Raw genomic sequence first — 24283 nt, 5'->3', positions numbered from 1 at the left:
GCAGTCGCTTGGATAAATGCTGAGAGATATATGAATATATTAATTATTATAGGCAGGAGAAGGCACTGCTTTGCAGCCTGAGTGCATAAGGAAAACCCCCACAAAATGCCAAACAGTTTTTAAACTCTTTGTGGGCAAATAGAGAAATATAAATTCAATCTTACCACCACCACCATTGTAAGAGAAACAGATGAATCGCAGTTTCCTCTTTTTTTCTGGCTCATGACATGTTGAGGATGCTGCCACTGTCTCACAGTGCACCCAGCACTAACATTTTTCTAGCCTGCTGCACCACAGCTAATGTGTGTCTAGAGCTTTACAATCTCTTTAGATGCAAGACCATTGCCTTCATCACAACACAGACTTTGATATTCACGAGTTGCCTGGGTGTCTGTGTGGCACTCCACCTCTTTTCAGGTGAATGACACCAGATTAACAAATTGCTGAGTTCATGTCATCACATCCCAAATCCTACAGCTACCTATAGTCAAGGGAAGAGTCTTTTCTAGAAGCTAAAAACTTCACTTTTAATGCAATCAGCAGAGAAAACATCAATTTGGTGTCATCGAGGGAACTTGTGTTGGACTATGACACAAATACAGAGCAGTGATGCCTCTAAAATGATCATCATAAGTCAGTGTCCCACCAGTAGAAACCAGGAAGAGTGGAAAAAAGAATCCCACCCCCCACCAGACACAGGAGGCAATCTATGTCAAATGGGTGTTGTCTAAAATTGTCTAAAGCTTTTGGACATGCACTAGAAGCACCCTTTTTCCACATTTGTGGTAGGTCCTCGCAAATGCAGAAAATGTTAATTTGGAGAATGTTAAAGATTTGCTCTCTATTATGCCTTGGAATGTGGTGTGGTGTTAGAGTAGTCAGCAACTGTTGTATCAGGGACTGCTCTGTAAATATCAAAATTGTGGAGGACTTATTAAAAAGTCTTAGCAATAACCCTTTTGTCCACCTTATAAAACGTACAGGGTTGTGATCAATGATTTGATAATTCTGCTGGTGAGAGAAATTGGAAAATAAACAACTTTTACTGAGTGTACCACAGGAATCTTAGCATTCTGTACATTGTACAGAATACAGTTTGCTTGCTTGCTTGCTTGTTTGTTGTTTCTTTGTTTCCCACGGCAAGAAGACCCATACCATCACTCAGCATAAAATACATGGAATTAAGAAGCCCCAAGATAAGCTCTAGGCTATATCTTGCAGCCCCTGTGAGACAGATGTATCTTGGCAATATGGAAATTTTCCTTAACTTAGTAGCCATGGGCTACACAAGAAAATTGGAAGGAAAGTGATTGTTTCTAGCAGCAAGAATTTTTTTTTTTTTTGAGTGACCAGTGAGAGTGAGCAGCAAGGTGGAATAGGTTATATTTCAGAGGGTCTAGGCTTACATTTCACAAAGGCTATAGTTTATGTATGTTAAGTCTCTGTAAATGTGTAAAACAACATAAATGAAAAAGGAACGAGAATAATAAAATTTGAATATGACTAAACTCAGTGCTCTCCTGACACTCTTCTTTGAGGGCTAAATAGAACTGGGGGTGTTCAGTACTTGATGGAATCCACTTGTTTACATGGATTTTATGCAGAGTTATACATAAGTGAAGAGAGACAGAGAAAAGGAAGGTAATTTCCCTTCACTGATATGTTTTAAAAACATTGGAGGACAAAATTATCTCCTAAAGATCTCTAAATCCTAAACTAGATATAGAAATGTTGTTCTATGTGGGCATAGAGATATGTCTGAAGGGAAGTGCTGGAAATACTGGCTGACTCTCTCATTTCATTATTAGGCTCTTCATTGTTTATTTAGCTCAAGGGTGGTTCTACCATCTTCTTCTTTCTTCCATTAGACTTTTTTTGTGTCTTCGTCCAGCTGTTACACAATTTCACAAGAGATAATTGATTGAAATCTTCTTTTTCCACTGTGACCATAAATTAAGTGGACACCACTGAATATATTTTATCTTTCCCTAATTCTTCAGATCAGTGGAACTTTTATAAAGCTGTAATTTTCTAGAATTTAGTTTTTGTCATATTCTCAATTTAAGACAACAGTCTTACTTAATATCAAAATAGTCAACGTTCACATAAATATTTACAGTATATCTAATTACTCTGCCAAAGTTTGAACACAGTGTGTTATTTTCAGAGCACAGTTACATATATTCAAAGCATAGTATACAGTGACTGAAACAGTTGGTTTGGCTTTCCACACTGATTCATGGGAAGCAACTATAAATTCTTTTTTTCTTGAACCACCTGTTTTCTCAGCAATGATATCCACAATTTATTGTCTCTGTCAATTTTGAGTTTGCATATGACTGCAAAGGCCATGAATGTTTTTTCACACTTACATCAAACTCAAGAAAGGGGTTTTGGTGGGAGGGCACTCTTTGAGCATTTGCCTTACATCACCTTTGAGAATTCTTTTTTTCAGGCAATACTAAAAATAATTTCAAAAATGATTAGGCTATCATAAATCATCCTCTTTTGTGGCATTTTTTTTCTTTCTCACAGGTATCATGATCTTATGGGTCTACAGATTTTATCTAACCTTTTATGTTAAAATTTGAACAATATATATGTATTTCATAAGCAGGTCACTCAACTGCCAAAAATAAAATGCTTCAGAAGAGTAATGTAAACAAGAAAATTGCCAGTATTTATTTGAAAACCATTCAGTAGAAACTAAATCTTACTAAATTCTGTACTCATTCTAGTTACAGACTGTTTAATTTACTTCATTGTGGAAAGTGTTGTGCATGTGTGGCAATTTCTACTGAATAGTTTGACTGTGGTCAATAATTGCACTTCTGGAGACTGAAGCATATAAACAGGTATGAACGAAACTGGGCCTTAGCAAAGATCAGTTTCTAGGAGGTGGGTATGTCCTCCTGGTCAATATGTAGATGTCTTCACTAAAGGAAAATACTTTCCTTCGGTGCCTTGTCAAAAGACACATACTCTCCTTATATTAGGGAGTGTCAGTCCTGGGAGATATCCTTGGAAATGGATATATGCATATCTCATATATGCAAGGAAGCCAGGTGGAGTTAACGCTGTCTGAGTTTTCATAACAGTTTCATACTGTAATACTTCCATGTTATTAAAAGGCTATGAGATATGCTTCTGCACGGGTTATTGCGTGGTACGAATTTTGACATTTCTGCAAGATTATTGAAGAAAAGGAGAGGACTAGAAAGCTTTAGATTTGTAGTTATACTGTGTGCTGGAAAGGTGATGCAAGGGGACATGTCCGGTACTCAACACTAAACCATTCCTCATCACCCTGTAATGTACACATTACTTTCTCATAAAACATTGGTGCAGATAATGATGTGATCTTTTATGTTGCTGTAATCCAAGTTCAATTTATAATTTTCTTTATATCCTGTGGTAACTACATCACATGTGGAGAGGCAATTATAGGTACCTTTTTCTGGTTTATGCGTATTTTTTAAAACATAATTAATAATAAAATATACTCAGCAGTTTTATAGCTCTATTACTTCCCAATAAAAATAACAGGCTGCAACAGTATAAAAGGTGACCTATTCCCTGTGACAGTCAGACCCAATGGCACCATTGACTAGAACCATCTGGAAATGCTCTGCCAAAGCAAATACCACATTTTTAAAGTCTATGCTATCAATTTGATGCATGGCCTCCCAATGACAGTAAAAACTGACAGCAAAGCCTAGGCTTCTACAGTCCACAGATGTGAGGAATCCCTAATTATGCGTCAGTCCAGTGTCAGCCCTCGAGTTTCAGTAGCTTCACCTCAATAGAGGGAACCCAGCTCCCAGAATTCTGATATCAATCACTATGAATTTGCATATTGCTGTTACTATAAGACCCACCACGGAGGAAAATCTATGGGATTAAATGTCATTATAAGAGGTGTACTTCTTACCTGTGAGATATGTGAATATACATGAGCGAGGAATGTAGATGGAAATCCTGAGAAAATAATAAGTTATCATTACTCATACTTCAGTGAAAATATCAGCTTTGTGTATCCCCACACTTGAACTATTCCAGGAAACTGATATAAACTTTTAAAAAAGAACCAATTTACAGCAGTTTCGTGTTTTTTACATCCAGAAGAGTTTTCTTGATCCTGTTCAAGCATAGCTCAACAAAGAAGCGTGTTGGCACGCTGCAGTGCAGAGGTTGGTACATCTTACAGAATATTGCTGCCAAACTGGGTGTGTTGTGAAATCAAGGATTTAATTTGATTGATAGGATGTAATCTGAACATGTAACAGCTTAACTGCCATTGGGTTTTACCAACATTGTGTCAAAAGATTTTTTTCTTTTTTTAAGATGGATTAGAAGAAGAAATATGAGGCAGCTTTGGATGTGTTTATTCTTAATTCCTCTCCAGTATGAGCGACAACCTAAGAAATGTGATTTGTGATCTAAAATTGATACAAAATGAAGAATCACAGAATCATAAAATGGTTGAGATTGGAAGGGATCTACAAAGTTCATCTTGTCCAATCCCCCTGCTCAAGCAGGATCATTTAGACAGTTGCTCAGGAAATTTTTATTAATAAATAAAAATGAAAAAAAATGTGAGAAAAGGATTTTCTACCCATTACCTTTTAAGAGCTTTTTGGCAAAATAATTAAAAGTTTGTTTAAATTTGCAATGATAATATGACAAAATGGATTAACTGATCAGAGTGAGATTTACTTTCATGCTTGACTTCCCAACCATCACTGTAATCTCAGGGTACATGTTAAGCTTTTCTGATTTTGAAATGCATTTTGAACTGGAAAATCTAAAGAGGACACCAGACTTGAATATCTATGTTAATTTAAATTGAGTATTGAAGAGAAAGCTTTGATATTGCTGCTACCAGCATCCCTTTTCCTCTGTCCCCTTTCTTTTTTGTTTAAAAATATACCAGAAACCCAGGCAAGTTGGATAAAGTGAGCAAGGTCTTTTTTTTTTTTTTTTTTTTTTTTTTTTTTTTTTGCAATATTGCTTGTGAACCTAAGACCAGAAATGCAATTAAAATCAATATCTTGCCCAGCAGGTGATAAAGCACTTGGACAAGTGTGTGTTTCTCCAGAAGCAAGAGTGCAAGTAACAAGAATGTCAGAAAAAAGAAGCTGCATGTTCCATCTTCACTTCCATTTCCCTACATTAATTTGCTTTGTCTTCAAAATGTCAGGATCTGACCTGAATTTCTGAGACCCATAGAAAAATCTCAAATTAATTTCTACTCTTCAAAGGGACAGTATTTACCATGTTTACAATCTTCATACAGACATCCAGACTTTTTTTCTTTTTTACAGTATACAAAAACTTAACCTAAAAGTAAGCAAAATAACTATATTACTAAAAAGCTTCAATATCTTCCAATTCAAATAACTCAACTTCCCCCTCTCTCCCCCAAGTATTTTTACATAGTTAAAAATTGTTTTGATTATTTTGCTATGACACAAAATATATCATAATCTCTCCTTGTTTTATTGTTTATGGCAGATTTTGATACTAAAAAAAGAAACACTGATAATCAAAACACAAAAAACCCAAAACCAAAGCAAACCAGAGAGAGTGACAGTTAAGGATCTTTAGAGAGATGCTCCAAGTTATCAGTGAGGTAGGAGGAAAACCTGCTAAGGGCTGCTGCACAGGCTCTGAAAATAAACAAGATGAATACTCAAAACAAAATTTATTTTGAGTAAAATTATTTAACATTCCAGCAGACATCAATAAACTACAGGTTTGGATGTTCATGAGATGAAACTATTACCACACAGCCAATTTAGGAATTCCTAAGATTTAAAATGATAATCCAAAATTCACAATCATTTCCCTGACAAATGAAGGCTCTCAACCTTGAGGAGTTTCCTTGGCCAGTGTCCTGACCCAAGGAGAGAGTCCTTGACTGTAGCCTCATTACTCCAAAGAAGACTGGCTCAAAATGGTTCCCCAACAGGACTCCATTTACACCCTGTGGTCATGTCAGCTCTTATTGGCTCAGGGTCCCAAGTACCAAAAGACATGAAAACAAGGGCACAAAAAGACTCAGCAGTCACTGTCAGAAAGACCCATCTTTGTCAGGGTGCGTGCCACAAGGACAGAACCATGGAAGCCTGGAAAAGACAAAATATCAAGAAAAGAAAGTCAGCTGAGTGGAAGGCAGGCAGCAGGGCAAGGTGGAAGAAAGGACAGTTAAGCTAGATGTATGCATGTTTAAATTACTTCAATTCAGTTATTGGATAGGAGAGGATTTAAGATAATACTCTAGAAGAGGAACTCAGGGCCCTCATCATAAAGGATTTCCTCAAAATCAAACACACCAGACAGTAGGGCTAATATATGGACTACTTTGAAAACCTGCAGTTCTCTAAACCTATGGGGTACAATTTTCATGTCTTCCAGATTCTTTGTTGACAAGCTGGAAGACCGAAAATCTTGGGCCCACGGCACCTGGATTCAGAAGAGGAAACTAAAAAGACCCAAGAGTTCTTTTCAGCTTTATGGTTGGTTCTTGTCAGCAGGAAGTCTGGACGCTTTGATTTTTTTTCAAGTTTTTATCTTATCAAAATTATTTGTTTAAAATATATTTTACTTATGGATATAAAGAATAAACCTCCTGTATTAAAACTGCGGAGAACCTCCTTTTCCCACTATTTTAGACATGAGAGATAAAATTTAGTAATCACTGTCTAAATCTACAAGAGATAAGATTTAGTAATCACTGTCTAGATCTACAGTAGCAAATAATTTGCTACAACTGGAGGAGACCTGTAGAGTAACAGAAAGGACTGTATGTGCAACAGCATACACATTTGAGGAGATTTTGCTTCAGACATCTAGTCTGTGTGCGTTCACTGGCGGTTGGATCACACTGAGTGCAGTGCTGGACTGTACTTCTCTCTTTAGCTCCATCTAAATGAAATCCAACTCTAAGACTGATCTGCAACATGACAGTGAGTGGTCCTGATCAGTAGATTCGTCTTAAAAGCATGTTCCTTACCCAAACTAAGGTAGTAATGTACATACACCTATTGCCAAATTACCTGACTACCAGAGTGATTTTAAGGTACTTGAGACTTCTATCCATTGTTATGTAATACACCATTAAGCTTCCTTGTATGCAGATGTTCAAAACAGCAAATAACATGGAGATTTTCTGATGGAAGACAACCTTTCAAAAGCTGAAGTAGAAATGTCTAAATGTCACTAAGATGTTGTTTGTAGAACAAAGGCATTTATAACAAACTGAAATATACTCCATTAAAATGATTTTTTTAAAAAAAATCACTGTTATCATGTAACTATCCTTAAAAGTTAAATAGTTTAAATAATCGTGTAACACTGCCTGAGAGATGACCATTTAACAGATGTAAATTGGCCCTGTTAAAGTGATTGGCAGATCCACACTTACAAATTGACTGAGGATTTTGCTAGTTAGGATAGCTGTAAAGTTAAAGTCGACAAAGGGGTAGAAAGTGGCTTTTTTTTCTTACTGATGTTTTGTTCTATGCTGCTTTAGTCTTGTGAAACACAGCTCTACAGATCCTTCCACAGTCATTGTCATTCTTTCCTGAATATCTTGCAGTTGCTCAGTGCTGTTAAACCTTCAGAAGGGAAGGCAGGGAACACAGACATCATGCTAAAGGCCTAGAACTCAATTTCATTTTCAAGGCTCTGCACAAGGATCTGGTCTTATTTCAAAGTCCATTTTTCTGAAATGTTTAACCACATACTTAAACACACAGAAGATGCTTTCAATGAACTTAAAAATATGGTTAAACATTAAATTAATTGCTGTCTCAAGAAAATACTGATGGGATTTAGTTTGAGATAAATATGCTTTTCCAGTTTGTCATTTTTAAGAAACATGACAGATTGGTGTCCTTAATTATAATAAAGAAGAGTTTTTTTGATTCTATCTGAGTTATTTATGATGTGTTCTTCCATGGAGAAGATTGTATTCACCATTATTAGCCTTTAATTTGATAAGCATAAAGTAGTTGCTAATCCCCACTTATACCCTCATCATTTCCTCCCTTTTGCCAGTACAATTTTTGCAGAACTATGCATTGGCTTGACTTCATGAACTTTTTCAGGTCATTAATAATTCATAAAAAAAGAGGTTATAAATTATTGACACTATGAATTTGGTTCTTTCATGGTAAATGTTACATTTCATCTGAAAAGAAGCAGAATTCGTGATGAAAGGACTAAATTCTTGGTCATTGAAACTCCTATTGTTTCAATCTACTTCATTTATTATTCGAACTGTTTAACCTTAAAGACAGTACTGAGAGTGCACTAGGTTCATCTTACTATTCACAAGATTTCAGAAATATAATGACATATAGCTTTCTGGGAAGTAAGAAATGAACAAAGTAAAGATTTGATAGTAGAGACTAGAATAGTGATTTCAGCTAAGAGTCAGCTGTGAATGACTAATCCAAGGATCAATCCAGAAATAAAGATGGGGATGTTCAGCAGAGTAAGAATAGACAAATTAGTGACAGGAGTAATGATTCAGCTGCTACATACTTCCATTGTAATCAGGGATTCTTCCATGGTTGAAAAATAGCAATCTAGAGAGCAGCAAGGAAATTCACAATTAATTAAAGACGGGTCAGAAAGGGATGCAAAAACTCAAACTACTGAGGGCAGAAAATATAAATAGCATGAATGGAAACAGCATAATAGAAAAAAATGAGCTCAAAAGAGAAATACATTATAAGACAGATTACAATGAAAAGAATGAAATGCACTGAGAAATATAAAAGAACAATGGAATTTACACTCTGTTGCTGATTTTCTGGTTCTGTGGCACACAGAAATGCTTTTTCTGATAAGATCAATAATTTAATACAGGCAACAACTGACAAGACATTAAAAAAAAAAAAAAAAAAAGAGACAACAACAGGAGTTCATATCCCAAGAGTCCTCTGTAAGTAGCTGGAATAAGTTTCTTCATTTACAGGTGAGAAGTTCAATGAAGTCCTCCCAGCTAAAAACATCTAACAGGATTTTTTCTTTTATTGATTCCCCAGCTGAACAGCCAAAAAAATGTAACAGGTTGCTTAACAGAAAAGAAAAAAAAAAACCAAACCCAACCTATTTTATTTTTTGCAAAAATGGAAAATAAAAAATTAATTTGATAGATGAACTCTTAACTGGGTTTACGTTCTTACTTAGAGAAAATCTTGTGGAGATTCATGAGGATAATTCTATGAATAATATAATAGGTTTGTTTCTATTTATATGTATGTGTGCATATAGATATGTGCTATCAGCTGTAATAATTATGAACAAGAACTTGCAAGGTGGTGTTTTGAAGAGATACCGGATTTAGCATTTCAGACAGTTTCTGAAATCTGTTCACTTCTATCTACTGCTGTCAGCCATTCATTGTTGCCCTGTACTGCAGTTGCTTCCCTCATTACAACTCATAAGTTAAATATGAAAAAAAGGTAAAAACCCAAACCAAACAGCAACAGCAACAACAAAGAAACCCCAAACCAAACCAAACAGAAAAGAAGCAATTCAGATTAAAAATAACAGTTTGGATAAACAGTTATTTTTAACCTGGATCAGTTTGGTAATCTGATATAGTGTCGTTTCTCAAAATTACAATAACTCATTGAGGCAGCAAACAGTGATATGAGAAGGAGATCAGACTTAAATTTGCTTTTCTGTTAGAGACCAGATTTCATCAAAGTGCTTTTTCAGAAGAAAGCCTTTTACTAACATCCTTCAAAACAGCTGTCATATTGGTGAGAGTAAATGTTTTTTCTGTAAATCAACTGATTGTACTGCCTGAGAGAACAGAAAAATAATTTGATCCTCTCAAGTAATGATAATATTTGTTAAAAGGTATGGAAAAAAAAATCACTCAAAGATACACATAAAAAAGTTATCAATTTTAAATCCTGAAAAAGAAAACAACCTTCAAACTGAAAATCTGTTTCCTGAATCTAAGAAGGTTCTAAGACTTGGAAGGCTCTAAATCACAGAAACTGGTAAGTTTCTTAAAAATATTCTAAAGGACCCTTAACGTCAGTGTTGTGAACATGTCACAGTAACAAACTCACCTGTCAAGTTCTACTCCGTTAGTCCACATCCAGTATTTATTGTCCCTGGTAAACCATGTCAACTCTTTCTCCAAGTATTTTATAACTTGTAGTGATCTGGAAGTTCTTTATTCTTCTCTGAATCATTAATCTGTGTCTTGCTTTCTAAGGATACAGCAGATCACATTTTATGGCCATAACATGCAACATGCGAGGATTATTTTACATAATCAAAAATGAAGGAGAGTAAATCTAATGTATCTAGATTTATTGACAAGTCTTTTTCTTTTTTTATATGTTATCATTTTATATAAGTGTACCTCATCAATAAATGAGATTTAAGTCCAAAGATGAATTTGATTCCAGAGAATGAGAAATAGAATTTTTGTCCAGGAGACATTTGCTGGTGAAGCTACTTAACGCAAAAGTTCACTACATATAGAAATGCATGTGAGGATAAGCTAATTATACTCAGCTATTAACTTTAATATTTCTTCAAAATTGTGATAGGTGAGAAAACATCAAGCATTTGTCCAGATGGAGATCAGTGACAAGTGGTATTCCTCAGGGGTCCATACTGGGACCAGTGCTGTTTAATATCTTCTTCAATAACATAGACAGTGGAATCAAGTACACCCTCAGCAAATTTGCAAATGACACCAAGCTGAGAGGTGCAGTTGACACGTTGGAGGGAAGTGATGCCATCTAGACAGACCTGGACAAGCTTGAGAAGTGGGCCCATGTGGACCTCATGAAGTTCAACAAGGCCAAGTGGAAGGTCCTGCAAAAAGGTCAGGGCAACCCCCGTACCAATACAGGCTGGGGGATGGATGGATGGATGGATGGATGGATGGATGGATGGATGGATGGATAGATGGATTGTGAGCAGCCCTTCGAGGAATGACCTGGGGGTACTGGTGGATGAAAAGCTGGACATGAGCCAGGAATGTGCAGTCGCAGACCAGAAAGCTAACCCTTTCTTGGGCTGCATCAAGAGAAGTGTGGCCAGCAGGTAAAGGGAGGTGATTCTTCCCCTCTACTTCACTCTTCAGACCCCATCTGCAGTGCTGTGTCCAGATCTGGGATCCCAGTATAAGAAGGACATGGACCTGCTCAATCGGGTCCAGAGGAGGGCCATGAAGATGATCAGGAGGCTGAGGCATCTCCCTTCTGAGGAGGGGTTGTTCAGCCTGGAGAAGAGAAGGCTCTGGGGAGACTTTCTAGCAGCCTTCCAGTACCTAAAGGGGACCTACAGGAAAGATGGGGAGGGACTCCTTATCAAGGAGTGTAGGGGTAGGATGAGGGGTAAGAGTTTTAAACTGGAAGATTTAGATTAGATATAAGGAAGAAATTCTTCACTGTGAGGGTGGTGAGACACTGGAACACGTTGCCCAGAGAAGTTGTGAATGCCCAGCCCTGGAAACACTCAAGGCCAGGTTGGACGGGGCTTTGGGCAACCAAATCTAGTTGAAGATGTCTCTGCTTGTTGCAGGGGGGTTGGGCTAGATGACCTTTAATGTTCATTTCCAACCCAAACTGTTCTATGATTTCTGTTCTGATGTAACACTAAATGTCAGTCTGTTTACCTTTAATTGGTAAATTATTTCCTTCTTCCTTGAAGTTTATATCTTACAGATCAAAAGATTAATCATTATTTTTAAAGTCTATATTGTATACAACGACATATATCATGGTAGCTGTCATGATATTCTCAAGTATTCTTTAAAATCCTTTAATATGATTATTAGTGCCTGCTGGAAACAGTGGGTTTCACAGATTAATTATACGCTATGAAAAATCACCCTTTCTAAAACCATTGTCAATTAATTTTGTTATGTTTAAATTTTTTATCACCTTTCTTAGAATGGAAAAAAAGGTGATGACATTTTTGGTAGTCATGGCATAATTTTGAACACAAATGAGGGTAAGTAATTTTGTCCTTCCTAATATTTCATCTTATACTGTTGTCATTTTACACTAATTGTAAATGCTATTTTGATTTTTAAATTTTTTTAAAAATCTTTCCCAGTCAATTCCTCACATCCTTCTTCTCTTATTGTTATTACACATTACCATGGAAACCCTCCCAGTGTTATTATCCATTTTTTTATATGTGATCATAAAAACTAAAACTTTCTTTATAATAAATTATTACACTGAATTTATACAAATAAAATATACCATAAAGACTAGTAATAGTTAATAGGATAGAACACAATTAAACTGGCATGCAGCTGCTTATACTAGTACAGATTATGTCCCCAGTGGAAAAAGGATGAACTAAAACCCTTGTGAGACTGTTATATAGATATGACTCTGAGCACGCCATGAATTATACTGGAAGGCCTATTGTAATAAACACCTGTCCCTTAAACCAAATGGAATCAGACTGGAATAAATACTTTCCTATAGGCAATTCAAACTGTCTTGACAGTGCAAAATTCATCCCTGATGAAAGGGAAGGAATAAAAACACTTTAAACAGTCAGTGTGGCTTAAGAGAAATAACAGTGCTCGAGTGCTACAGAATATAATGGGGATACCCCTTTTCCATTATTTCATCCTTTTCTCTCTCTCCTTTTAAGTATTCAGCACAGAGGAAAACAAACCAAGGAACCGTCCTTTCTTTAGTCCCTATACGCAGTCACATGTAGATATTCCCCATGGAAATATCTAAGAAGTATTCAATGTAGCCCTACTCTTTATACTGCTGGCATCTTCTGCCTCTGCATCCAACACCTCTTTTGGAGATGGATAGGTCCAGAAATAGAGGTGGATTACACCTACTAGAGGACCCTCAGAAGGAATGGAGGGGCTTCAAGAACTAGAGGTTGTGTAGGGTGGAAGTGAGAGAGGGGAAGGGTAACTTCACCCTATGGGGGAACAGCAGCTGCTGTCCCCAGATCTTGTTGTCCCTCCCATGGCAGCACACAAATTTGTGCTAGAAAAGTTTTTCTTCAGCTTCCTCCATGGGATGCACAACAGATACGCTGCTGAATTCACTTTGCTTACTACCTTGAGATAGCTCTGTAGCCTCCATACGGAGGCAATACCCAAAGAGATGGGTTTTGAATCTCCACTGCACTGAATGCTGCACAGACACTTGTAAGCAAATGCAAGAATGTTGAAAATCAGAACAGTATTAATATCCAGAATTGACAGTAAGAATATCTATTCCTATACCCCTTGTGCAAATATCAAGCAGAACACCATGCCCCTGAAAATTACAAATTCCTGACTTCGGCAAAACAAAAAAACCACCCATGAGATGAGCTAACCCCCCTCCTGCTCACTCCCACAATTTTTGATAAATGTGAAATAGATTATAACTGGACAAGGGATTATGTTTAAGAAAACTGATGAATATTTATTATATATAGAAGTAGCTCCATGTTAAGTTTTGCTAACAATTGCGATCACCATGCTCAAAATCTATTAATGACATCAGACCATGTACAACTATTCCTCCCATTTCAGCATCAATATATGTTTGCAGAAGTTCATTTCACATTTTTTCGATTCTATGCAATATAGTTTCACACTTTCATTCACTGTGCTAGATGAGATTTTACACTATGATGAGTAATCCTTGGTACCTTTTTCAAGAAACAGTCCTGAGTTGTGAAAACTTAAGCTGGTCTTGACAGTAATTTCAAGGAGTTTCTGTCATCCAATCACTTTTTTCACTTGTAACTAATTGCAGTGTTACAAGTCACACACATCACACAGAAGAAATAACAGTTTTAACTAGATACCTTTAAACCAACCAGGTCTAAAAAAAAATAAATAAATCTACTCTGTTATACTATGATAATGTAAATGAAAAAAAAAGTCAGTTATAAGAAAATTTATTAGAATCAGTGTTTTGAAAATTCTGACCTTTCAAAAATACCGTGATTGGTTTTTTTAACCTGCTAAACTCAGAAATGTCCCAGAAAAGGCTCCTCCTTTACACTTTCTACCTATTTCCCCTGTGAGCTGGAAACAGGGTAGCAATGGGGGAAACTTGAATTCAGAATTTGGATTTGAAAGACAAGTAGTTACTTACTTTAAAACAGTTTTCCCTTATATTAGGCCAGATATAGCAATTAACATCACAGGAAAAATTCCCACTAACCTGCTTAAAAGGATTTTTTAAAAGCTGGATTTTTGTAAATCAATGGGCATCTTGATTTATTTTAAAGAAAAAAACATGGTATTAATGTTTTAATCTTTAGTCTCATTATAACTAACATGTACTTGAAAGGACACAGGAATTCTGAAAAGTATAAATATGACATCTATTTTATTATTTATTCAGCAATATCTGCATTTTATTAACTATGCCAGTGAAGCATCATTATCAAAAACAAGTAAAGGAACAAACATCATCTCCCTGACAAAATCTCTATCTCCCCTCTCTTCGAATTTTCCTCTTTCCCTCTCCCTTTCGCCCTCTCTCTCTCTGTCCCTCCCTCACACTCTCTCTTCGTCCCCGCCCCCTCCCCTTTATAATACAAGTGCATCACTCTCTGCATGTCAACCCTGTGAACTAATCAGTTTGGGACGTTACCAAAGAGTGATTCAGAACTTCTGGGAAGGAAGCAGTTGACCGTGGCCACAGTCTTAACTAGTTCAACTGAGTGCAGTTAAGTTAGAGGTTATCACTCCGCAGGGAATAATGAGTGATAAACTTGCAGGTGTTGGCAACTGCTGGATCCGGTAGCCCAACAGATGTAAGGTTGCTCTCCCCAGGTCCAGCCAGCAGTGAGGCTGAGCCCACACTTCGAACAAGCACACACACAGGGCAAGAAAGTTACAACCCTTCATTTACACTTTTAGCACAGAGGGAAGATGTTGACATGAGGAATCCTACATGAATGGGGAAGAATGGATCAGAGGGAAATCTGAGGCTATTCAGTAATAAATTTGAGTGGAGAAGGGGGAGTGAGAAACATATCACTTCAGTCCCTTCTGGTCCAACAGAGGAAGTACACTGAGAAGCACTTCCAAGCAGCTTGCAGACGAGGATGCTGGAGCTACACTCCTCTATGTATATTGCATGATGCATCATCACAGCATATGCATAATCTTTGAGACAGAATTTATGAACAATAAGGTTTTTCATCTCCTTGATTGATTGTGTCATCTGTGGACCACCAATGGAAACAAGGGATTTTAATGAATTACAGAGAAAAAGTGTTTTCATTGCCCTGGTATAATGAAACAAACATAACTTTATATTTGCAATGTACCCATTACGTGATATGAACGTATCTTCCTAACATTACACAAAGGTGATAGAACAGACTTCTCTTTTTATTGGTAGGCTGGTAAGATAAAAAGAAAGCACAGTCTTTTATACCATTGTATCGGGTCTGGCTGAGCCAGAATTGGTTTTCCCCTGTAGCAGCCCTCATGGTGCTGTGTTTTATGCTGGGAGCTGGCAGAGTGTTGATAGCACACTGGTGTTGTGGCTACTGTTGAGTAGTGCTTACACAGCACCAAGGCTCTTTCTGACATTTCCCCCCCACAGTGGGACGGGGTGGGCAAGATCTTGGGAGGGGACACAACCAGGACAGCTGACCCGAACTGACCAAAGGGATATTCCAGACCATATGACGTCTGCTCAGTATAAAGCTGGGAGAAAGGAGGAAGGGGGTGGGGTCACCCTTGGTCCTCCGAGGCAACCACTACGCGTATTGGAGCCCTGCTTCCTGAGAAGGCCCGACATCGCCTGTTAATGGGAAGTAGAGAATAAATCTGTTTTCTTTTTTTGCTTCCGCGCGCGGACCTTTGCTTCGCTTTGCTTATATTAAAACTGCTGTTGTTTTACCCACAAGGGTTGTTTTGTTTTCCTATCTTATTTTCTTTCCCTTCTTTGCCCTATTGAGAAAATAAGGGGAAGGGGGGGGAAGTGATAGAGCGACTTGGTGGGTACCTGGCATTTAGCCAAGGTCAAACCACCACAGTCAATTTTGGCGCCCAACGTGGGGCGGGACAACGGCAGTTTTATATTAATTGTGCTATAGCTATAGCAGTTAGTAAGCGACAAGCTCTTGTGCTGGTCACGGGTTTGTTTATTGCTCTGCTTATCTTTATTTTGCTAAGCTCGGGAACATGCTGGAAGAAATTGGGAACATCATGAGTGGTTTTATTCTGCAAGCTCCCGAAGTACTTATTAATCCTTATGTTAGCTCTTTGATACTGTTCATTAATGCTATTCGCCTATTGTGGGCTGTGTGGAGCTCGTTAGGTTTTTGGTGTAAGAGAAAGCAAATTTTGGGTGAGAGAATACCAAAATGTGCCCTGAGGCGGGCTGTCCCTGGGTGGCAGGGGGAGTGGAAGGATTTGGGCAGATTCCTACGACGGTTATCACCTCCTGTAGCCTGGGATCTTACCCCTGAACAGGCAAGCAACCCCGCAAAACTGACACAACACCTGATAGAAGGGTGCCTTGTCTATCCCGATGAAAATCAGCAACTCCTAGCGCTGTACTGGGGCCTGGCCTATGCTTATCGAGCTGCAGTTCAGTGCTCTCAAAGGACTGTGGTGGAGATGGGAACTCAAACAAAAACAATAACAGCAGAGATTGCCCCAGTAGTAAAAAAGAAACAGTGGACAAGGAGAACAACAGGTCCATACCCTCGATTAATAATGGACGAAAAAGAGGAGGAAGAAGCGGGTCCTTCAGCAAAGGGGTCAGAAGAGGGAATAACAGAACTCAAACAGGAGGCAGAAACTACCCGGTCCCTGACATCATCAGAACTGCGAGACCTGCGGAAAGACTATAGCCGCCAGCCAGGTGAGCGGATTGCTGCCTGGCTGCTTCGATGCTGGGATAATGGGGCTGATGCTCAGCAGCTGGAAGGTAAGGAAGCCCAACAGCTGGGTTCCCTTGCTAGAGATCGAGGAATTGAAAGGGGAATTGGAAAAGAAACAGGAATTTGCAGTCTGTGGAGACGGCTCCTTTCAAGTGTTAAAGCAAGATATCCTTTCAAGGAAGATCTTACGGACAACTCCCCAGGGAAGTGGGCTACTGCGGATGAAGGTGTCCAGTACCTGAGAGAACTAGCAGTGCTGGAAGTCATCTATAGTGATCCAGATAATGATGAAGCCCCTAAAAATCCAGAGGATGTCCTGTGCACACGGGCCATGTGGAGGAAGGTGATTAAAGGTGCGCCATCCTCGTATTCTGCGGGCTTGGCTGCGATGTACTATCCAGAAATGGATATGGGAGAAGGACTAAGATGTACGCCAACTGTGGAGGCAGTCTCTTCCTGGCTTCAGAACTTTGAAGAGAGTCTTGGAACCTCCTCATCTCTACGGGCGAGTGCCTTAGATGTCAGGAGCACCCCAAGAAGTCGGTTCTCTTCCACCCCAGTCAGAGGGAAAGGGAAACCTAGGCGCATGACACGTGGCGAACTTTGGTTCTTCCTGCGTGACCAGGGGGAGGACATGAGGAAGTGGGATGGTCAACCCACCTTCAAATTGGAAGCTCGTGTACATGAATTGCGAGGAAAGACCCCTGCCAAGAAGACAACATCCAAGAAGGTTGTTAATGTAGCTGGCGTGAAACCGCAAGAAAGTAATCAGCGATCTCCCAGATACAGGAAGAATGAGATCACCTCCCTTGGCCCTGATGAAGGAGTTTCCGGCCTGGCACAGCAAGGGTCAGACAGTGAATACTCTGACCAAGAACAGGAATAGAGGGCCCCTGCCTCCAGCCAGGAGGAGGAAAGGGATGATCGGGTGTATTGGACAGTGTGGATTCGATGGCCTGGCACATCAAATCCACAGAAGTACCAGGCTTTAATCGATACTGGGGCACAGTGTACATTAATGCCATCAAGTTATAGAGGGGCAGAACCTATCTGGATCTCAGGAGTGACAGGCGGATGTCAAGAACTGTCAGTACTGGAGGCCGAGGTTAGCTTGACCGGCGATAAGTGGGAAAAACATCCCATTGTAACTGGCCCAGAAGCCCCTTGTATCTTGGGCATTGACTACCTCAAGAGGGGGTATTTCAAAGACCCAAAAGGATACCGATGGGCTTTTGGTGTGGCCAGTGTGAACACAGAGAAGGTCAAACAGTTGTCTAATCTGCCTGGCCTCTCAGGAGATCCTTTTGTTGTAGGACTGTTGCGAGTTAAAGAACAACAGGTGCCAATTGCCATGAGGACCGTGCACCGACGGCAGTATCGCACGAACCGAGACTCTCTGGCTCCCATCCAAGAACTGATCCGTCAACTGGAGACCCAAGGTGTCATCAGTAAGACACATTCGCCTTTTAATAGCCCAATATGGCCAGTGCGAAAGTCTGACGGACGGTGGAGGTTGACAGTAGACTATCGTGGCCTGAACGAAGTGACGCCACCACTGAGTGCTGCTGTACCAGATATGTTAGAGCTCCAGTATGAACTAGAGTCAAAGGCAGCCAAGTGGTACGCCACAATCGACATCGCCAATGCATTCTTTTCAATTCCTTTGGCAGAAGAGTGCAGGCCACAGTTTGCTTTCACGTGGAGGGGTGTCCAATATACCTGGAATCGACTACCCCAGGGGTGGAAGCACAGCCCCACTATTTGTCATGGACTAATTCAAACTGCACTGGAAAAGGGTGATGCCCCTGAACATCTACAGTACATCGATGACATCATTGTGTGGGGCAACAAGGCAGAAGAAGTGTTCAAGAAAGGACAAAAAGTAATTGAGATTCTTCTGAGAGCTGGGTTTGCCATAAAGAAAAGCAAGGTCAAGGGACCAGCACAGGAGATTCAGTTCTTGGGAATAAAATGGCAAGATGGACGCCGCCATGTGCCTATGGAGGTTGTCAACAAGATAGCAGCTATGTCTCCACCGACCAACAAGAAGGAAACACAAGCTTTCTTAGGACTTGTGGGATTTTGGAGGATGCACATTCCAGGTTACAGTCAGCTGGTGAGCCCTCTCTATCAAGTAACCCGAAAGAAGAACAATTTTGAGTGGGGTCTTGAGCAACAACAAGCCTTTGAGCACATCAAACAGGAGATAGCTCGGGCGGTAGCTCTTGGGCCCGTTCGGACAGGACCAGATGTGCAAAATGTACTTTACACATCAACTGGGGAGCATGGCCTCACATGGAGCCTCTGGCAGAAGGTAGCAGGTGAAACTCGGGGTCGACCATTAGGATTTTGGAGCCGGGGATATCGAGGATCAGAAGCCCACTACACTCCAACTGAAAAGGAGATTCTGGCAGCATATGAGGGGATTCGAGCCGCTTCCGAAGTTGTTGGTACAGAAGCACAGCTCCTCTTGGCACCGCGATTGCCTGTACTACATTGGATGTTCAAAGGAAACATCACTTCTACACACCATGCAACCAGTGCTACCTGGAGTAAATGGGTAGCGTTAATCACGCAACGAGCTCGACTGGGAAAACCCAACCATCCAGGAATCCTGGAAGAGATCATGGACTGGCCAGAAGGTAGAGATTTTGGAGCACTGCCTGAGGAGGTGGCTCGTGCCCAAGAAGCACCACCATATAACGAATTACCAGAAGATGAAAGGCGGTATGCTCTGTTTACTGATGGATCCTGTCGTGTGGTAGGAAACCATCGAAAGTGGAAAGCTGCTGTGTGGAGCCCCACAAGACAAGTCGTTGAGGCCACTGAAGGAGAGGGCGAGTCAAGTCAGTTTGCAGAAGTAAAAGCGATCCAACTAGCCCTAAAGATTGCTGAACGAGAAAAGTGGCCAGTACTGTATCTCTACACTGACTCCTGGATGGTGGCTAATGCCCTGTGGGGGTGGCTACAGGAGTGGAAGAAGACCAATTGGCAGCGCAGAGGTAAACCCATCTGGGCTGCTGCACTGTGGCAGGACATCGCTGCCCGAGTGGAAAACGTGGCTCTAAAGGTACGTCATGTAGATGCCCACGTGCCCAAAAGCCGTGCCACCGAAGAACATCAAAACAATGAGCAAGTAGACAAGGCTGCTAAAATTGAAGTAGCTCAGCTGGACCTGGACTGGGAGCGCAAGGGTGAGCTATTTGTAGCTCGATGGGCCCATGAAACATCCGGGCATCTCGGGAGAGATGCAACGTACAGATGGGCTCGTGATCGAGGGGTGGACCTGACCATGGAGGCCATCTCACAGGTCACTCATGAATGCGAAACATGTGCTGCAATCAAGCGAGCCACACGAGTAAAGTCTCCCTGGAACAGAGGGCGATGGCTGAGTTTTCGATATGGTGAGGCCTGGCAAATTGACTATATTGGACCATTGCCACGAACACGCCAAGGCAAGCGCTACATACTCACTATGGTGGAAGCAACTACTGGTTGGCTTGAGACGTACCCTGTAAATCATGCCACTGCCCGAAATACCATCTTAGGTCTTGAAAGGCAAATTTTATGGCGACATGGTACTCCTGAAAGAATCGAATCAGACAATGGAACCCATTTTCGAAATAATCTCATAAACTCCTGGGCAAAGAAACACGGCATTGAGTGGGTGTATCACATCCCTTATTACCCACAAGCGTCTGGAAAGATTGAAAGATACAATGGACTGTTGAAGACTATGTTGAGAGCATTGGACAATGGGGGATGGAAACACTGGGATATAAATTTAGCAGAAGCCACTTGGCTAATTAATACCAGAGGATCTGTTAACCGTCCTGGTCCTGCCCAAACAAAACCCCTTCATACTGTGGGAGGAGATAAGGTCCCTGTAGTACACACAGGGAAATGGCTGGGGAAGGCAGTGTGGATTGCTCCTCCCTTGGGAAAAGGCAAGCCCACTCGTGGGACTGTTTTTGCTCAGGGACCTGGATGTACTTGGTGGGTAATGCGGGAGAATGGGGCTACTCAGTGTGTGCCTCAAGGAGATTTAACCTTGGGGGGGAAATAATCTGTGAGCTGAGTTGTATGTTGCAGGAAGTGATGGAGGAAGTAGGAACGACGAAGAGTGAACCAGATACATGCGATGATGACCCAAACCTAGCCGGTGCTGGAGTCCAACAGTCAAACATACTGCTCCTGTCCTGAACATCCACCTTGACAGATGGCAGCCAAGTCACTGAACATCTAGAGGAGTGAAGAAAGCTTACGGAATGAATAAATGAGTGTTATGTGGGACCTGGGCATGACGTAAATGGTATGGAATAAGGGGTGGAGACTGTATCGGGTCTGGCTGAGCCAGAATTGGTTTTCCCCTGTAGCAGCCCTCATGGTGCTGTGTTTTATGCTGGGAGCTGGCAGAGTGTTGATAGCACACTGGTGTTGTGGCTACTGTTGAGTAGTGCTTACACAGCACCAAGGCTCTTTCTGACATTTCCCCCCCACAGTGGGACGGGGTGGGCAAGATCTTGGGAGGGGACACAACCAGGACAGCTGACCCGAACTGACCAAAGGGATATTCCAGACCATATGACGTCTGCTCAGTATAAAGCTGGGAGAAAGGAGGAAGGGGGTGGGGTCACCCTTGGTCCTCCGAGGCAACCGCTACGCGTATCAGAGCCCTGCTTCCTGAGAAGGCCCGACATCGCCTGTTAATGGGAAGTAGAGAATAAATCTGTTTTCTTTTTTTGCTTCCGCGCGCGGACCTTTGCTTCGCTTTGCTTATATTAAAACTGCTGTTGTTTTACCCACAAGGGTTGTTTTGTTTTCCTATCTTATTTTCTTTCCCTTCTTTGCCCTATTGAGAAAATAAGGGGAAGGGGGGGGAAGTGATAGAGCGACTTGGTGGGTACCTGGCATTTAGCCAAGGTCAAACCACCACAACCATAAAGACTTACTTCCTCTTAATAATTTTCAATCAGGTCACTACTGTTTATGATAGTGCAATTTGCATAAAACACTGAACATACACACATGCGGTACAACCCAAATAATTCCTGCCCCAAAAGAGCTGAGATCCAGCTGATGATACAAATGAAAGTAACTGAAACAAATGTGGAAATTAATTGTAAAATTGAAACACATTAAACCAATGTCTATATAATACACAGCTGATTTTAAAAAATTATTTATTTTAGAAATGACCAAAGTGTCAAATCACTTTGTGTAAGTGTCAGATTTCAATGGATCTTTCACTGCCAGCTCTGGATGGCATTTCTGATGAGAAGACTTTTCAGTGGAAGCCTACTAGGAGTATGGAGCATTTATTTGGGATACGGAGAATCTGAATGGAGGTATTTGCTCTAAAGCAAATGGGACAGAGACTTGAATTCAGGTTGCAGATGCATGCTCTAATTATTAGACTGTTGGCTGTTGTGAGAGCTTATGTAAGGTTTAGGATTTTTTTTTTCTTCATCAGAAGACCCAGATCCCAATTTAATTCAGACTGAAGATGTTTTCAAACATCACTTTGCTTCTGCATCTCTGTTCTTTTCCAGCCAGCTCAACTAATAACTTCTAAAATTATAGCAAATCTTCAGCCAAATTAATATTTATTCACCAGAGAGAACATTCTGCAGAGACAAGGACAGCAGACATACAGGTTTTTTCCTGTCTTTATCAGAGAAGCTGCAGAGCTTTTTTCACTAACCCCTCCTAAAGGTCTCCATTTTTTTTTTTTTTTCAGATATACATATTTATATAGATAACCTTTCATACTTACAGCTACATTCTTGGGAAAAAATACAAAAAATGAGAATTGATACCACTAAGCACCTAAAGCTTAAAATCTGATGTTTTTTCTCTCAGCTGCACTGAATAGTTGAATTGCTTTTGTATTCTAATGAATTAGAATGAATCCCCAAACTCTCTGTCACTTAGATCATTCATGCAAAAACATTAGTTGTCAGGATCTGACATGTCTTAAGATTTTTATATTCCCTTCCATGGGGCTACGAGGATCAAAATAAAGATCACGGAAACATGAGCTAGACAGCTTGTACATGGATGTGTCATGGGAAGAGTAAGGCACTTTCTTAGTCAGAAGAAACAGAATCCCCTCAAGTAGAAAATAACAATAACATCCCCACCTGCTCTGTAAGCACTTCATCATACTCATTAGTCCTGCTTTTATCACCACTGATCTAGCACAAATGCAACAGAATTACAATGACCTCAAACACCATGCAGCATCCAGATATTCAGATGAAACCAGAGAAAAAAAACAGATCTCAATTTTCAGCTCACTTTTAAAATATCATCCTTTCATTAGAACTAGATTTACCTTTTTTTAAAATTTCTTTTTCCCAAATGCAATCCTGAGGAAAGGAATATAAACTCTGTGATTTAATGTCTTTACTGTTTCGTTTCTATGTATTATTTCTTGGACGATTACAAGTTGCATCTTTTCTGTTTCTTCTTTGAGCCACATTTAAGCAATCTCCATAATCAATCTTTTCATCTGCATCATCACAGAAATTAAAGAGTTTAACTGCACAACTACTACAATGAAAAATATTTGACCAAACTCCCAGGCAGTTTTCAAAGACCCAACATTCATTCATTTATTCATTTCAATCCTCTGAACAGTACACCCCAAGAAGGATGCATTTTAATTCCCTTCCTTAAATAACCTGGGTTTGGACTTAAGTGAACATCAAGCATGCATCAGCTTATCAATTACAAGTATTTAAAACCAAAATGTTTTAAGTTCTTCTAATGATTTTTACTGTAGAAAGCTAATACTTCAAGTTTTTCTCCACAAATAGTTTTAAAGAATAAGAAAGATGAGATTTGTCCATATTCTAGCAACCAGAAATGAAGTTACTTGTTCCAGAATCATAGTATTTAAGTTTTATAGTTCTGACTGAAATTTAGCCTCCCATTATCTAAAAGACAAATTTAGCCCATTAAGATTTCAAAGAGTGGGCTGCCCAGGGCAGTGGTGGAGTCCCCATCCCTGGAGGTGTTCAAGAGTCGGGTTGACATAGCACTTGGGGATATGGTGTAGTTGGACACTGCCAATGTTAGGCTAATGGTTGGACTAGATGATCTTCAGGGTCTTTTCCAACCTAGACGATTCTGTGTGTGAAAAAAAAATTCTGAGTTAGGCCTAAATTATGTGATCTCACATATCACTGTTTTCTAATTTTCCCATCACCTTACTTAAAAGTACTGCTTTAACTTGACCTTACAATACCCTAACAACTATATTTGTTAGCTCCTCAACAATAGACTGCATTGTTTATGCAATTATAAAATGAGTATTTTTATTTTATTAAATCAAAAAAACCCTGTTTCATTCCTGCTGTTTGAATATGCAATAGGATTTTTATGTTTTCCACAATTTTTT

This window comes from Strix aluco, chromosome 8 (assembly GCF_031877795.1).
Source record: "Strix aluco isolate bStrAlu1 chromosome 8, bStrAlu1.hap1, whole genome shotgun sequence".
In the NCBI taxonomy this organism is placed as follows: domain Eukaryota; kingdom Metazoa; phylum Chordata; class Aves; order Strigiformes; family Strigidae; genus Strix; species Strix aluco.
Note: the sequence above shows the minus strand (reverse complement) of the source record.